Genomic DNA, 17,246 nt, shown 5'->3' on the forward strand with positions numbered 1-17,246 from the left:
AGGTGATCACAATAGCACCGGGAAAGCCTCTCCATGCTAATGAGGCATCTCAATAGCCAGTGACCTTCCCTTCCTGGATATTCTCACATCCTTCCCCAAAATTAGATAATCCCTGGTTCACCCTGAATAAAGGATATGGGTCCAAATCCACCTCCAATAAAGGAACAGGAACTAGCTAAGACAGTCTCAGAGAGCTGCTTATTAACGATCGCCCGAGGAAAGACCTTTGTGGGAACACTAGGTCTCTGGAAAAAAGGCCTCTCTCTTCTCTACCCCCTCTGGCACTCAGCACTCACTCCAAACCAGACCCAGGTCCTGCTCATCCACCCCCCACCCCCACTCCCCCACTGCCCATCTCACCATCTTCTGGCTTGGCGCGAGACAGGCTGCAGACCCCTGTCCTGGACTTCCCTGTCCTTCCCAAGCCAGTACACCACCAGCGCCCCCTACTGTCAGAGGAGAGGAAGGACACTGGACCACAGTCCTTAAAGACATGGCTTTGTTTTAACGCACAGCTTTCCTTTCTCCAAATAACCAAAAGTAAATGTCCCAAAAAGAAGTGTTAAGAAGAAGTCATGTGCCTAGGCTTTTGCACACAAGAGTTTCCCTTTTAGGGGCACATAAAGGAGGCCACAGGAGGGGCTCAGAGAACACTGGGCATTCTCATGGAGGCTCAGTTTCTTAACCACACCTTCAGTAGGTGGACAAAGAGGGTGCCTGGCAGCCCTCTGAACTATACAAAGATCTTCCAAGTGTCCATTGAATGGGGCATCGCAGCTGTACCACACACCCCCTCCTCCACAGCGATGACAGCTTGTCCCTCCAGGAGAATTTTTACTGCAGGTTCCTGGACCTCCTTGAGGTCACTTCAAGGGGGAAGGAAATGAAGATTCTAAACCAGAGACTGAATTTTTACATCTTCTATTCCTGTGTCAAAGCTCAAAACGTCAATAAGAAGCCATTGAGGCAGGACCTTTGTCAGTTAATTAGATTTAGATAAGGAATAAAGAAATTAGATTTAAAATTTCTTTATTCCTTATCTAAATTTATTTATTATCATTTTATTTATTTATTATTTATTATTTTTATTTATATTTTATTATTTATATATAAAAATAAAATATATTTTATTATTTATTATTATAAATTTATTTATTATTTATTTAAAATTTATTTCTTATCTAAATTAGACTTAGATAAGAAATAAAGAAAGAAATTAAAAGAGTGGGGTCCCTATGATGGGATTAGTACCCATTAAGAAGAGGAAGATACCTCAAAAATCCTTCCTTTCTCCAACAGCGGCCCAAGAAAGACCACAGAGATGGAAGTCACCCACGAGTTAAGAGGAGAACAGAGACGGGGACATTCCTCGCAGGCACCTTGATATCAGATTTCTTGGGCTCAAAAAAGGGGGGGGCAATGAAGGATAGAAAGGGCTAGCCCATCACTGCAGGGGAGGCCACAGTGGCTGGCACTGAAAACAGCCGCTCACATCCCCACGGAATCCATAACCAAGGCAGAGAAAGATAACAGCATGCGTGCTTGCTTGCCTATGCTCGGCTTCCTCATTTCTCTATTTTGGGACCACTCACCTAAGGAATGGTAGGGTAAGCCTTCCCACATCCGTCAACGTAACTAAGACAGTTTCCCCCATAGACATTTCCACAGGCTAACCCAATATAGACCATAGGACAGCTCGTTGAAGCTCTCCTCCCTGGAGATCCTAGGTACTGTCAAGTTGACAGAGCTACGCAGCCCTGTGATACGCCAGGCAGTGACTGTAGATACGTGGTGCTAGATCTTGAGAATACACACCCAAGCTCACATCTTTGTTGAACGGGGATCCACGGAACACTGGAGACGGTGAGCCGTTAGCAGTAGCGGAGCCTCTGTCTATCAGCCAGCGTGTTAACCACCAGGACAGTTCTGCATGAAGAGAACATCCTGGAGACCCTCTCTGGTTTCAGGGCCCCAGGACTTCATTCCTTCTACTGTGCTTGGGTGTCAGCAGCTTTCCCCATCAACAGGACAGGGGAATTGCTTCAGTATCGGCTGTGGTCACACACGAAATAACCCCTGGGTAGAAGGTGCTTGTGGGTAAGACAAACTGAGCATGTGTACCAAAGCAGAAGGAAGACCATTGTGTCTGCTCTGGATGTCGCCGGTGGTGGGTTGCTTTTTCTTTTCCCCTTTCACGTTTGTATGTTGTGCAGTGTGCATAGGTGATCGTGCACATGTGTGCATGGACCATTAAGCATGCCTGGCACTTTTACATGGGTTCTGGGTTCTGAACTCAGGTTTGTACAACGATCACTTTTAACCCCGAGCAATGCAGCAACCGCACCCACACGCGGCTGCTACTTTTTGGAGTTTTGGGATTTTATTCATTTATTATTGCCATGGTACACCTAGGGGAGTCAGAGGGCCATGTGCAGGTAGTCAGTCCTCTCCTTCCATGGAGCTCTCAGAGATGACTCCATCTTGCTGGTCCCGGCTTGGGGATGTTTAATGGTTCTAAGAGACCTCTTTCTTTAGATGTCATACAAGGGCTGAAGAGACGGCTAGGGTGGCATAAGCACGAGGACCTGAGTTCAAATCCCTGACACCCATGTGAAAGACAGGCATGGCTGGTGTGAGCCTGCGATCTAAGACTGGGGTGGGAAAAGACAGGAGGGTCCTTAGTGCGCGCTTATGGGGCAGTTAGTCTCGCCGGCGGGCTCCAGATTCAGTGACAGATCCTGTCACAGTGAACAAGGAAGACAGCAATCTGGGAAGACACTTGAAGTTCACCTCTGATGCATACACATGAAAATACATACACAGAGAGAGAGAGAGAGAGAGAGAGAGAGAGAGAGAGAGAGAGAGAGAGAGGGAGGGGGGGAGGGAGGGAGGGAGGGAGGGAGGGAGGGAAGGAGGGAGAGAGAGAAGAGAACTGGTATATGTGAGTACATGTACAGGTCAGGGAACCTTGAGGATAGAACCTCACCTTTTGCATTGCTTCAGACAGGGTCTGAAAGGAGCCGTATGCACCAGGCTACCTGGCCCGTGGCTTCTGTGGAGAATCCTGCCTCTACCTCCCAGAATGCCTGAGGAGCACTGGGATCCTGGACAAGCACTACAGCATCCGACTTCTACACACGGGTGCTGGAAATTCAAATTCAGTTTCTCATGGCTGCCCATGGAGTGCTTTACCCACCGAGCCGCCCCCAGGCCCTTTGGGAGGAGGCTTAGCTACAGGAATGCACATTGGCCAGAGACAGCCTGCTGGTTGCTGCTGCTTATGGTGGACATCTCCCTTCCTTTCTGGGGAGATCTTCAAATAAAACCATCTGAGTATCCACCCATGTACACACACTTTCCCATCCATGGTGCCATACCATAGAACTGAAGGCCAAAACAATTGGCGGGGGAAGGGGGGATTTTCCTTTTCTAAAATCACATTAAGGATGAAACACCGGGGAAAGAAGAAGCTGTGGGCATGCCTTTTCATCTGACCTACTTAAGCATTTGGGGCTCCTTCCTTCCCTCTGACGGCGTCATAAACTGAGTATGCTAAGTTAATGTCTGGAGAGAGAATGTCTCCTCTCGAAAATGAATTGGATTCATCAAAACATTTGTGGGGAGAGAATTTCCCCACAACCTTAACCTTTACATTCAGTTGAGATGTGACTATTAAGGGCTCTTGGTCCCTCAGCAAGGTTTCACAAAGCATCATGTTTTCCCTTTCGAATCGCACAGGTAACTCCCATCTCCAGGTGGTTCCCCACCTCCGGGCAGTACCCATCTCTAGGGTGGCTTGCCGAGCTGATGCCAAAGAACAAGAACAGTGTGATATCCCTGAGGTGGGTTCTTGATCACTCTCAAGTCCCCATAGAGCCCACCTCTCTGCACATCCATTGAAGTGATGACGCTCAGGAGAGGGGTTAAGTTTTTCCTGTCGTTCATCTAGGAACCGAAAATCAAGGTGCTGTAACTCTCCTGGATCTGATGTCAGCCGGGAAGACCAAAGTCTTAGTTTGGAAAGTGACTGACAGCATCCATGGCTGATGCTGCTGATGCTGGCCACAGCCTTGTATTCTGAGCCCTGGGTTACCAGGGTACGGCAGGACTTGAAGGCTGTGGGTCCTCTGGGGCGTTTGAAGGTTGACCCTGCCCCTAGTCCTGGCCTGCCCTGTCGGCTTCCTCATTGACACAAGTTCCCACTGCCATGAGTCCTACCATCCCAGCCCTGGGAACCCAAATAAATCCTTTCTCCCTTATGTTGTTGCATTCAGCCTTTTTATGCCAGTAACCAGAAAACCAGTCAGTACAGTTCACATGATCGGGGAAGCCCAGCTGTGGTGGTCTGGAAAAGCAAAGCCAAGATAGGTCCCTCATCTTTCTGGATCCTCAGGACTGAAGAAAGGAGGAAAATCGGATATGACAGGTGACCTTGAGCCATCAAGTACCGAAGGCTTTCTCAACGGGACCGAATACCTGAGATACAGACTCATTGCTAACAAGTTTACAAACCCTTATTTTTCAGGGGACAGCACCTACTTTTTAACTTAAAAACATACGCCTCTTAAACTTTCTATATTAATGTCCCTCCCCAAATACATCCTAATAAAAACACTTTAATTTAAAAAAATCCATAAACACTAAATATTTTAGCACGTTTATTTACCTTATCCCTAGGAGAGCTAACTAACCAGGAGCAGACAATTTATTTAGAGTGAAGAGAGTTAATTTGCTGGATTAAAGATACACGGGAATGTAGGAAGGTGACAGAGTCTGAGATATATGACCCTAATAAAAGTAACGTTTATTGGGCCAGCCACTGGGCTAAACACTTGATTGGATTACCTCAGTAAACCCGTTGCTATTCTTATTCCCATTTTATAGATGAGCTTATAAACGAGGCTTCATTACAGCCATTTAATCTTCGCCAGCCCAGAATTCCGAGTTCGCTGTTTACACTGGCTATAAAAAGGTTGAATTAGCAAATTAGAAATGAAGGAGATTGGAGAAGGCATAGTTAGCTTACAAGATTGACGGTCAGAAACCCTCAGGCTTGCTGAAAACCAGATGTTCCCTGCTGCCAATGGGACTTTCTGGAAGAGCTCTGCCTACAGGTACACGGTTAAAATACCTTCTGGCCAGGAGTGGCGTCTGGGCTTGCCACGCAGGCAGAAGGACCCGAGGCTAACCCCAGTGCTGACCTGGGTCTTTCTGTCACCCCTCATATTTTTGCTTTCATTGGCTAAGGTGCTTTTAGAGAAATGCAGAACAGACTCCCAAGAATCACTTCGGAGAAGAAATGGGTGGCCCTGTGCAAGCCACTTGAGTTCCTTGAATCAATTGTTTTTTTTTTTTTTTTTTTTTTGGTGGGGATTTTTTTCTTTCTTTCTTTCATTCTTTATCTTTTTATGTTAGACAGAGTCTCACTATGTGAGCTGTCCTGGAACTCCCTCTGTAGACCAGGCTGGCCTTGAACTCAGAGAGATCCACCTGCCTCTGCCTCCCAAGTGCTGGGATTAAAGGTGTGCTCCACTACACCTGGCTCGCCTGAGACTTTTATTTAACTCTGAAAAAGATAAGATTTTGATTGTTCTTTCAGGACCTTCCAGTCAATGGTCCAAACTGCTGACCTAACTGTACAGTTTCACACCCTCAAACATGAAACTTTTTCTGCTCTGGTGCTGGGCACAGAACCCAGGGCCTCCAGCACGCATGGCAAGCCTCTCTGTGCTACTTCCCAACCGTACATACGGTTTTGACAGTAATACAGACACCACCCAGGAGACCAGCATCCTCCAGCCTTGTCGGGCAGTTTCCACCTGTTACTGAGATCACGCCCCATCAGCTACTTGGTTCTAATCTGTGGACTCCATGTTCTTTATGAGCAGCCCAACTAGGTGGATGATAGGACGGGAGATGGGATGGGGAGGAGCTCGTTCCTGAGGTCATTTTCCTGGTTCTTCCTGTCTGCATCCCTGCTGTGGCGCCTGTCGATCTAGAGCTCCATTCAGACCCTCTATACTCTCTTCTTTTTAAGCCAGGTCTGGAAACGGTTCCATGCCCCTGCTGGCGGGGTATGCCTCAAGCCTCCCTTACTGGGTGTTCCTTGCCCTGCTATTACACCATTATAAAGAGTCCTTTCGCACAACCCACCACCACCCATGCATACATGACAGAACCCCTGGGTACAACAGCATAAATATTCAATCAAAATCGGTCACAGTATAAGAGAAATAATGTAAACAACTGAGTCCATCAAAAGGAACATCTAAGGGGTCTCTGTTGGTAGATAAGAATGATCACCTAGTATTCCCAAATCCATCCCTCGTACCATGTAAACTAGGGGTGTTGGCACATACAAGCCCGTGATCCCAGCACTTAGGAGGCAGAGGAAGGAGATTGGAAGTTCAAGGTCACCTTTACTACATAGGGAATGTGAGCTACAAGGACCTTGTCTCAAACAACAAAACATAACAGCAGCAAACAAAAAGCCGACAGGAAGATGTGGTAAAGTACGTCTCTCACTACGCTAGGGGTATAGCTAAAGTTAAAGGTGGAGGTAGAGAGGCGGCCCTGAAGTTAAGAGCATTTGCTGCTTCTGCACAGGACTTGGGTTTAGTTCCCAGCACCCACACGGTGCCTCACAACCTTCTGTAACTTCAGTTCCAGGGGAGATGATGTCCTCTTCTGGCCTCCCCAGGTAGACACACACCCCCAAACAAACACACACAGACACACATATACACATACACACAGGCAAAATCCCCATGCACAGAGAATAAAGAAATCTTCCAAAGTTGAAGGCTCTGTTTGTACATAAGACCCTCAGGGAGAACCTCTGAAAGGCCTAGCAAAGAATGGTAGCCATGTACCTGTTCTCTAGAGGGAGAAAGAAATGAGAATTTCTCATAGCCAAAGATGACAAACACTGGATGTTCAGGCCCTCTGGGACTCCTGGGAAGCATGACGTAGCTGGCCACATTGTGGACCCAGTCAGGAAACAAAACACGATGAATTCTGATGTCACCCCCCCAACCCCCCTTCTCTGTTCTCCCAGCTCAGAAAGGATCTCCTAAAGTCCAGGCTGGCCCTGAACTCACGATGAAACCTGAGGATAACCTTGAACTCCCGATCCTCCTGCCTCCACCACCAAGAGGCTGTCATGCACAGTTCTCTTTCTTCTTTTCATTCAGCCTGTGGGACAGCTCAGGGATGGCACCGCCCACAATCAAGCTATCAAGCTGACTCTTCCCTTATCAGATATACTTCTCAGGAAATGTCTTCACCGGCATTCACACAAGCGTCTCCAAGCTGATTCTACATAGCATTGAGCTGACAGTCACGATTACCCAGCAGGGCACGGAAAGGTGGCTCAGCAGTTAAGAGCACGCATTGCTCTAAGCAGAGACTCAAATCACAGCTGCCCAGAACTTCGACTCTGGGGGATCCAGCACCCTCTTCTGGCAGCTATGGGTACTACAATCATGTGCGCAAATACACACCCGCACGCGCGCGCACACGCACGTGTGCACACAAAGTTTACACATAAATAAAAATTAAATTTCACAGATTACCCACCAGAACTACAATTCCCCATTAACACATACCCTAGTCAACACAGTGCCTTGTGAATACCCAAGTCAGTCCAAATCTGTTTACTCTTAGCAGTATATAACTCTGAAAATACAGACAAGACAGGATGTTTTTTTGACTTCCCCAAGACAATGCTAAAAACCCACACATGCGTCCTCTGACCATTTCCTAGAGATGATTTTCCCAAAACGTGTGGGAGTCCAGGATCATGGCAGCCCTTTTGCTTTTCCTGGGCATTTCCCACGACAAGAGGCATCAGAAGAGTAACTACAGTGCCCCTGCCCCACCCATCAATTACATGCTCTGACTGTAAGAACCTGAGAGGAGATACCTGTTTCAGGATTGAGACCGCTGGTGACTCCTTCAGGGTCTCCTTGCCCCTGTGTCTTTCTCCTTCACCACCCTCTGGACCCGGAGCCTGTAGAAGCAACCCAAAGAACATGTTCAAGAAACCTGACTCACACATGGCTACCATCATAAGGCTGGGGCTGTTGGGGAAGCCAGGGTAAGCTCAGGTGGGCCATACTGAGAGGCCCCAGAGTCACTGCTGAGGAAGGGTTCAGGGCAGTCCAGTACTTAGGAGAGGCGAGCATAAACTCCAGTCCTACCCACTCAAGCCGTGACCTGGATGTAAATGTAACTTTTTTGTGCCTGCCTCAGATTGTGACCTCTGTGTCTCACTGCCTCAGTTCACTAACCCAGGCCTACTCCCGGAAGCTTCTAGCCTCTGTATAATATTATCTAGGCCTAGACTGTTTTCAGCCTCTGAGACTTACAGCTGAATAAGCTCAGCCTTTCTAGTTCTTTCTGAAAGAAAGAACCAACCCTGCTGGTTGAGCTGTTGTGGCTCAAACTCCTCTGCACGCTGACTGTCTCAGTCTGGCTTCTCTCAGCTTCTCCTGAATTGCTCTGCTTGGCCTCATACTAACTCTGGCAATCTATTCTAATCTTCTGGCTCCTTCTCTGGCTGGTTCTGTCTTCACCTGTGTCTAGTTTATTCTCTCTCTGCAACCTGTCTCCGTACAACTGTTCCAGTGAAACTGCCTCTTCTGTTCTGCTCTCATAAGTACTTTCCCTTTCCTCTCTCTCCTTGTGAAAGTTGGGCGTATCCTATTCTGTCAAATCACTCTCTGATTCGTCACTTTGTCTGCCTCTCAATCAGACATCACTTTCAAACATAGGTGCTTCCTTCTACAAACTAACTTTACCTTCCTTGTTTGGGGCTAAAGGGTGTGCTAAAGGTGTGTCTGTATTCCAGCTACAGGAAGCAAAGGCATGTGCTGAGCCACATCACAACTAGAAATAATTTTTTTTTCTTCAGTAAGTAACATAACCTCAGGGTTCACAATGTGATCAAATATCCTGCAACGCCCAGAGTCACCCAGCCTGGGCTCTTCCCTTCAAGTTCCGAGTTTAGTGCGCTAGCAAATGACGTCAGTATTAACTGGAAAGCACTTCTGGAGTTGGGTCGTTTCTTACCACCTCTGTAGCCGCTCTGACTTCAGTAGCTAGTGGCATAGACTCAGTGCAGTGACTGACGGAGTCAGAGCCTCGCACTGGGGAAATACAGAGTGTGGCACATCGTGGGTGCCAGGGAAACAGTTGAAAGACGTATCATGGATCAAAGGAAGGAAGAGAAAAAGAACTATGAAAAGGGAAGTTGTCCCCAGTGTCAAAAGGAGTGAGGTTCAGAATGATAAGAACTGATACTCCATCAGTGTGGCAACAGAGAGGCCCCAGGGAGGGAGGCCTTGGAGGGACAGTTTCTACCAAAGGCAGGAGCCACCTGCCGTACACTCTACCGAGAGCCTGTTCTGGGCCAGACCTAACTCTCACAGGCAACAGCAAAGGAACAAAGCCAGAAGATACTGGCCTATCTGTGTAGATGAGGGCCTGATTTAACATTGCCTACTGTAAGACACATGGGGTGAGGCTCCAGGCGCACAATAGGCCAAGGGAAGGAGTTTTATGTAGGAAGAGGGCCATTTCTTTCTCGAATAGAAGGAAACCTGAGCGCAGAAGAAGAGGCAGGTCCAAGGAACTCCTGACTGGGAGGCTTCCTATGAAGTCCTACATAGTCCTACATAGTCAGACTGTACGGAGTGAGGTTAGCAGACAGGGTAAGTTCACTGGAGGTAGAGATGGTATAGCCCACTTCTCAGCCTGGTACTCCTCGTGCTCAGACCTACCCTTAAAAGCAGGCCTTCTGTTGTAGCCCTGTCCCTAACTGGAGAGGGCCTCTGGGGTCTGCATCCCTGAGGCCCAGTTTCAGCTAGAGGGGACGGTTTTGGTTTGATAGGTACGCAACCTGCACAGCGATGGGTTTCTGAGCAGCTCAGGTCTATAGTGCTCCTCAAACTCAATGGGAGGACCACAAACAGCATTTTTCTCCAAGATTCTGACAGGATCCTCTTATATCCCATTCCCTGATTCCAGCTGCTTACAAAAACCATGGCTCTTCTTATAAGAGGTGACACACATTCTTTAAAAAAAAAAAAAATCTACAAAGGGCTGGGTCCGCCAGAAGTTGAAATCTCCCTCCCCCCACCCCCAGATTTTCACAGAGGGCAAAAAACAGGTTTAAAGTAACTTGCTTAGAGTCTTTTAGGCAGTTGAGTAAACCCCCTGGATTTGAACCTTCCTGGTTTAAGTCCTCAACAGTTTCATTCTTAAAACTCAACATGATTAGGGCTGGGGAGAGAGCGACCTGCCTTTGGATCTTTCTCTGTGTGTGTTTGAGTGTGAGTGCCGGTACCAGGACACGCAGGTGCCGGTCAGGAGAACCTCAGTGTCAGCCCTCACCTCCGTCCTGCACATAGAACAGCAGGCTAGCTGGGCTGCGATCATCTGAGGATTTGTCTGTGCCCACCTTTCACCTCACTAAGGGCGTGCTGGGATTGATTACAGGTGTGTACCACCTTGTCCTGCTTTACGTGAGTAGCTTCTGGGAATCCTAACATACACACACGCCACATACACACAGAACATAGTCTGCCATGACAGACGTCTCCAAGCTTTCCTGCCAACAGTCCCTCTTACTATGCACACATCCAGGTAAAACTCCATCTGGCACTATTTTAACTACCCTATTATTTACTCAACTGGTTTGGATGGCTTACCATCACAGGAAAAAAAAAAATCAAAACTCTACAGCCACCCCTCCATTACAAATGGCACATGAGGCTTGTTTAGGCCTTGTTTCTAGGAGGCACTTCTGGTCCACCTAATCCTTAACCCCACTCCCCACCCCTCCACAATGCCTTTTTCAGGACCCAGGAATGAGCACTTCACTTCATGAAGTTCTGTCCTCCCTCGTCCTCTCCTGAGGCTCTGCTGAGTAAGATCTACAATTCATTGGTTTACAGAGCCCTCCCTGATCCCCCCAGGGCCCCACACAGCCTGCCTACCACCTCCTTTGAGCGTACTGCATCTAGCTTTTCTGGGTAAGCGTTCTGTGTGCCCATAAAGACAGCAACACTCTACACAAACATACACACCGCCGCCCAGGACGATTACACCTTATTGAAGAACACTAGGTACAGCCAAAGAGATGGCTCAGCAGTTTGAGCATTGGCTGCTCTTGTAAAGGACCTGGGTTCAGCTCCCAGCACCCACATGGCAGCTCACAAGCATCTGTAACTCCAGTTCCAGGGGATCTGACGCCCTCTTCTGGCCTCCTAAGGTCTCAGACAGGCACATGGTACACAGGCATATAGGGAGGCAAAACATCTATACACGTAAAATAAAAGTACGTAAATCTTTAAACACACACCCCAAAAAAACAAAACCCCTGCAACTGTTTACTTCTGAACATTGCAGAATGGTGAATATTGCTGACCGACAAAGCAACTGTGATACTTCTGAGAGACAATTTTCAAAAGACTTTCAGAAAGCAGAGCTAAGATAGAGGAAGACAGGACAGGGGCTTTCTAGGAGCTTCTGCAGGTAACGTCTATTTTCCCCCCGCAGGAAGCTGTGCAGCCTGGCACGTGCTAGCAGCCATCCCAAAATTAAAAAAAAAGAAAAAAGAAAAGAAAAGAAGGAGGAGGTAGATTTAGACTGTTCCCTCTCTGCTTTGACCTGTTCCCCCCAGACTCAAAGCCCCAGCACTCTACTTGAGCTGCCTGTTCACATGTGTCCTAAGACACGTCAATGTCCCATCTTCTGCTCTCTTCAAAGGAAGCACTTTCCATGTGAGTAGGCCAGCTGAGGGAGAGAAGGAGCTACTAGGCGCCAGAAGAGTCGGCGCTGGCTGCCTGTGGGCTGCAAGAAGATCGCCGCACATCCTGGAAATAAGATTCATGCAGCTTCACTTTAGTCTGCATGGGCCACCAGGCAACCAAGCTGGCATCCCGGGGGCTTCAAGGGGAGAATGCCTGGGAGCTGTGAAAATTGGTCAAGTACCAAAGGACCATCAAACCCTCCCACACGAAGACCGGCAGCCCTGAACCGGAGAGAGTATGACAGTGGTCAATGAAATACTGTCTGCTAAGGTGCCTGGAAAGAAATCAAGATCTACCCAAGCCAACAAAGGGGTGGCATGCTCCCCATGACTTGGTTGAGGTAGCAGGAGCTCAGGAATCAAGCCTGAGGTGGATGCACGGCCAGCCTGGCTACCCAGCCGCTGGCTGCGAGCCTAGCTGCTTTGATCTGGTTCTGCATGAGTTAATGTAAGGCCTAAATAAAACAAGAAGAATATAAATACATCCTTCATGGTGCCTGGCATTACATAAGGGACCCACTTCGTGTTGCTCCCCTTCCCCCCCCCAGCCCTCTGTCCTCTCTTAGCAATCACTCACAGACACAAGTGCAGAAGCCACAGAGCACTTCCCAGTGAGGTTTGCAAAGGAGGAGAAGGCAGCGAGGGGGACACACAGGCCAGCCCAGGACAGGTGCTGGAGACCTCAGTGAGACACAGGGATGCCTACACCATGTGGCCTCACTCAGACCCTAACAGGAAGTTAATGAGAAACATAGAAAAATACAGGCCAAGGGTGGGGAATTAGCTCTGTTGCTGGAGTGCTTGACTCGTGTGCACACAGCCCTGGGTTGTATCTCCAGCACCAAATAAACTGGGTGTGGTGGCACGTGCCTATAATCCCAGTGCTCTGGACCCAGAAGTAGAGGCAGGGTGGCCTAGTTGTAAGGACAAGTCACCTGACTGCTGGCTCTGTCGAGGCCTCCTGTCACTACCCCTGCAGTGGCTGCAGTGGCTCCCCAACTCCCTCCCCAAGTTAGGTTCCTTTTTTTTTTTTTTTTAAATAATGACTCATTTAGGAAGAGGCAAAAACCAAAAACTTCAATGGTAAAGATAAAAAAGTACCAAACTCTTTAAACACCTCCCACTCCTGCAGACTTGATATCAGATCTGCCTCCCCACTCTGACCGTGCTAGTTTGGAACTGATGGTGCACGGAGATCTTCTAGCAAAAACACTGCCAGTAATATCTCCACTCTCAATGTCTTGGGGTTTCATTACAAATAAAGATGGCCCCAGACCTCCAGCCCATTAACTTTTGCAAAACAACAATACAAAATTAAAGACATTGGGCTCAGTGGTTAACAGCACTGGCTACTCTTCCAGAGGATGCAAGTTCGATTCCCAGCACCCACAAGGCAGCTCACAGCCGTCTGTAACTCCAGCTCTAGGGATTTGAAACCCTCACACAGACACAACAATAAATAAAAAAAAAAGTAAGTCAGTTAAAAAAAAATTAAAGATTCAAGCCCATGCTTGCAATGGGGTCAAAATCTCATCTGGTTCTTCAGAAAGGGCTCTGAGTTATTGACGAAGACTTTTGGCATTAGACCAGGAGCCTAATAAGAATGACAATAGGTTTCTCACTACAAAAAAAGATATCAGGGGTTGGAGAGATGGCACAGTGGCTAAAAAGCACATGCTGCTCTCAGAGGACCAGAATTTGGTCGGTGGCCTGTAACTAACCCTCCAAGGGAATCCGACAGCCTCCTCCGGCCTCCACAGTTACCTGCGTGTGCACACCCACAGACTGCAGAGAGTACACGGAGTTAAAATTAAAATACATCTTAACAAAGAAGACCTCTCGGCATTAAGATGTTTACAGTATTTAAGGAGAACAAGATTATATAATGCTTCAGATTATCTACCACACGAGCTCCTGGGAAGTCTAAATAAAACACGGCTCAAATGAACCATTAAGATGGTCCACAATCCAGAGGTTCTCAGCACTGGCTCTGTGCTGTTCTGTTTTCTGAGTTCCTAGTTTCTGTGCCCCAGCGTCTATCATATACCTTTGGTTAGGGGTGGGGGACCTTGGCAGCAGGGTTGGGTCTTTTTTTTTAACGTTTATTTTTCTATTTTTCATGATTTTAATGTATAATCATGATTGAGGATTAATCAAATACAGATATATATATATTTGTTGTTGTCATTTGTTTGTTTGTTTTTTGAGATAGGGTTTCTCTGTGTAGCCCTGGCTGTCCTAGAACTCACTCTGTAGACCAGGCTGGCCTCGAACTCAGAAATCCGCCTGCCTCTGCCTCCCAAGTGCTGGGATTAAAGGTGTGCGCCACCACTGCCCAGCGATTTTTTTTTTTTAAACTGCGATGGGAGATAGTTCAGTCTGTAACACATTTGTCTTGCAAGCGAGAGGTCTTAAGTTCGGCAGAACCTGTGGAAAATGCTGGGCGTGGTGGCAGACACCACAGTTGCTGGAATGGCAGGATGGGAGGTTAAGAGAGAAGCCCTAGACACTCAAAGAACATGCAGTCTGGCCTGCGTAGTGAAACTCCAGGCCAGTCAGAGACACTAGCTTAAAACGAACAAACAAACAAATAACCAGTAGGAGCCTGGCGACCAAACCCCAAGGTTGTCCTCTGATCTCCACATACATATTATACATGCATGTGTACACATATGGACGTACATGCACATACATTTTAAAAAATAAAGTAAGTTTAAAAGCTGAGCTCTGGGCTCTGCTGCTTGCACTTGCTACTCTTACAGAGGATGGAGATTTGGCTCAAAGCATGCACTTGGCACAACTACAGCTCACCACCATCCATAACGCCTGCTCAAGGGAGTCTGATCCCCTCTTTTGGGCTCTAGGGGCACCAGACACGCACACAGTGCACAGACATGCATTAGGCAAAGCACTCACACACATAAGATGAAACAGACAAACCTTCAAAATAAATAAAATATCTAAAAGAAACAAATTAATGAAAGCTAGGGATGAAGTCCAGGTGTAGAACATTTGCCTAGAATGCACAAGGCTCTACCCCTAGAACCACGAAAATACACACATACACACGTACATGTGTACAGACGTGTACACACATACATGCGGGTGCACGTGAAACAAAAGCCACGAAAGTTAAAAAGTAAGGAACAGTGTCCAATTAGTACCAGAGACAAAACCAAAACCAAATTTGATATCAACAGCTCTCAGGCCAGCCCTGCTCTGGGCTCCGGCATTCACAGACTTGACTGAAAAATTATGTAAGTGGGGTTACACAGAGCTGCTGGTCTTTCTTCATGGAGCATTTTACACTCATCTAGCGATTACTATGACCACTTCCTGAGGCTGTGACTCACTCACCTTCTGCTGCGCTACCCGCCCCCACCCCCACCCAAGGAGGGAAGTCTGCAGACGACCCCCTCCGACCACCATCCTGCTCGCCTGCATCTGCCCCGATTCTTCTCATAACAGTGCCAGGCTCAGAAAGTCTCCATGCCTCCTTCCCCTCCCAACACACACACACACACACACACACACACACACACGCCGTTTCTCAAAGTTCCTTCCACCCCACAAACTGCTTCGGGGTCCTGGTCCCTCCGAGCCCCTCTCACAGCCTGCGCTCGCTCGCTCGCTGGCTACACAGGTTACAAGAGCCAAGACTCCCAACCTCACTTCTCCTAAGCCTTTCAGTGCGCCTTACCCTAAGTCTCCCTAACCGAAGGCAGCCTGGCAACTGTAAAAGGGAACCAGGGTTGAGGCACAGTATTATGGGGTAGGAGACAGAGGCGAGCACAGGAGGCGTGTCTTCTTACATTTTACCTGTCAGCTTGAACTCGAAGCAAACAAGTTGTTGTGTTTGTTGTTTGTTTGTTTTTAGTAGATGAAAACCAGGGGCCAGGGAGATGATTCCGCCGGCAGAGGTACCTGCTGTGAACCCTGACAACACATGTTTGTCATCTGAGACCCAAGAGGTACAACTAACTCCTGCAAGTCATTTAGGCTCCACACACGTACTGTGATGTGTGTTTGTACGCACAAACACACAATTTTAATTAATATTAATTAAAAAGCCACAGACATAGAGGCACTGCTTTGTAAATGTAGAAAATCTGTCCAGGAAGTTTATATATGCTAGTTCAAAATGTAAATGACACTGTGAGGGTTACAGGTGGTGCGAACTGCCCTTCCCCTTTTCCTTTGGAAACTTTATTACTTCTGACGGCTTGAGTATAGGGATCACAGTTCAGACCCAAGGCCAAGCACCAGAGCAGGTCCAGAATGAGTACATAAGGAGCAGTAAACTCCAGGCCAGGTCCCAGCATGCACTGCAGAACCACACCCTTATTGACAAATGGACGGCTCCTCTATCAGGCCCCCCAGGCTTCTGTGCCCTGCTTGGGCCTTGGACGCCAAGTCATCCCTGAACGGTAGTGTGTCCCCAAGAACAGATGTGGAAGAGATCTCAGCATGAGTGACATGCCCTGTTCAGGGTCCATCCGGCCCTCTATAGCCACATGAGCTATGTCCTCTCCTGTGTGTCTCCTCTGGTCCCCATCTCTGTCCCCTCTCACCACAATGAGTCTCGGCTGACCAACAGCCACACACTCCACTTAACAGGCAAACTTACAACTTATACATTGGGAGTCTAGAAACGCTCAGAATCTCAAGGGATAGACTATGGATTCCCTCACCCACCATCTCCCCATCACTCTCTAATGTCTCTTGAGGCAAAGAAGAGAAATGAGAGAATATTCCAGAAAGCAGTAAGAAAGTTGAGAGTTCAAAGCCTGGTGATCCGAGTATGGTATACTGCTGGGGAGGCACAAGGTTCTCAGGTCACACCTCTTAAGAGGAGGAACGTTGTCTGGCATACACAAGGCCAGGCAGAAAGAACCCCAAGACACTCAGAAATGGCAAATTCCATCTGGGTATGCCAGGAGGGACTCAAGTGAAGACTCGGCCTCTCGCTGGCAGTGACCACTTCTCTGCAGCTCCGGCATCCCTTCCAGCATCTAAAGAGGATCTAAGCCAACTGGGTGGGTGGAAAATAGGAATAGAGAAAAAAGAAATGAAATTAAGCGACATCACACGGAGACAGGCCAGATCCTCCCCATGTAACACACAGTCACTGCACGTGACCTGGGTCACTCCAGAGATGTGAGCTCTAAAACCAGACTTCTGCCAGTTGTCAAGACCTGCTGGGATGCTGAACTCCACAGTGTCAAAGGAGTCAGCACAGAGACTAACCATACTCAACCCAGACGCGCGGCTTCTTACCCGGTCCTCAAGAAGCCTGCTTTTAGAATAGTCAGGTGACATCCTGGGACACAGTGGAGAGTCACCTGCCATTGACTGCCCAGGAAGAGCTGTGGAGGTGGGAGTGGTGGGAAGACAGTCTCATGGAGGAAGTGAGATCTGACTTGGATCTTGA

General features: G+C 47.9%; 1 protein-coding gene across 8 annotated transcripts in view; it reads right to left on the reverse strand.

Annotated features, from left to right (window-relative positions):
• The window catches only part of Trerf1 (transcriptional regulating factor 1), a 221,557-nt gene that overhangs the window by 125,019 nt on the left and 79,292 nt on the right, over positions 1-17,246 (reverse strand). For all 8 annotated transcript variants that reach the window (XM_028766645.1, XM_028766643.1, XM_028766646.1 and 5 more), the window contains one exon: positions 7,925-8,011. The gene's annotated coding sequence lies outside the window, so the exon portion shown is untranslated. The remainder of the gene's footprint in view (positions 1-7,924; positions 8,012-17,246) is intronic.

Source organism: Grammomys surdaster, unplaced genomic scaffold (assembly GCF_004785775.1).
Source record: "Grammomys surdaster isolate TR1022 unplaced genomic scaffold, NIH_TR_1.0 169, whole genome shotgun sequence".
NCBI lineage: Eukaryota > Metazoa > Chordata > Mammalia > Rodentia > Muridae > Grammomys > Grammomys surdaster.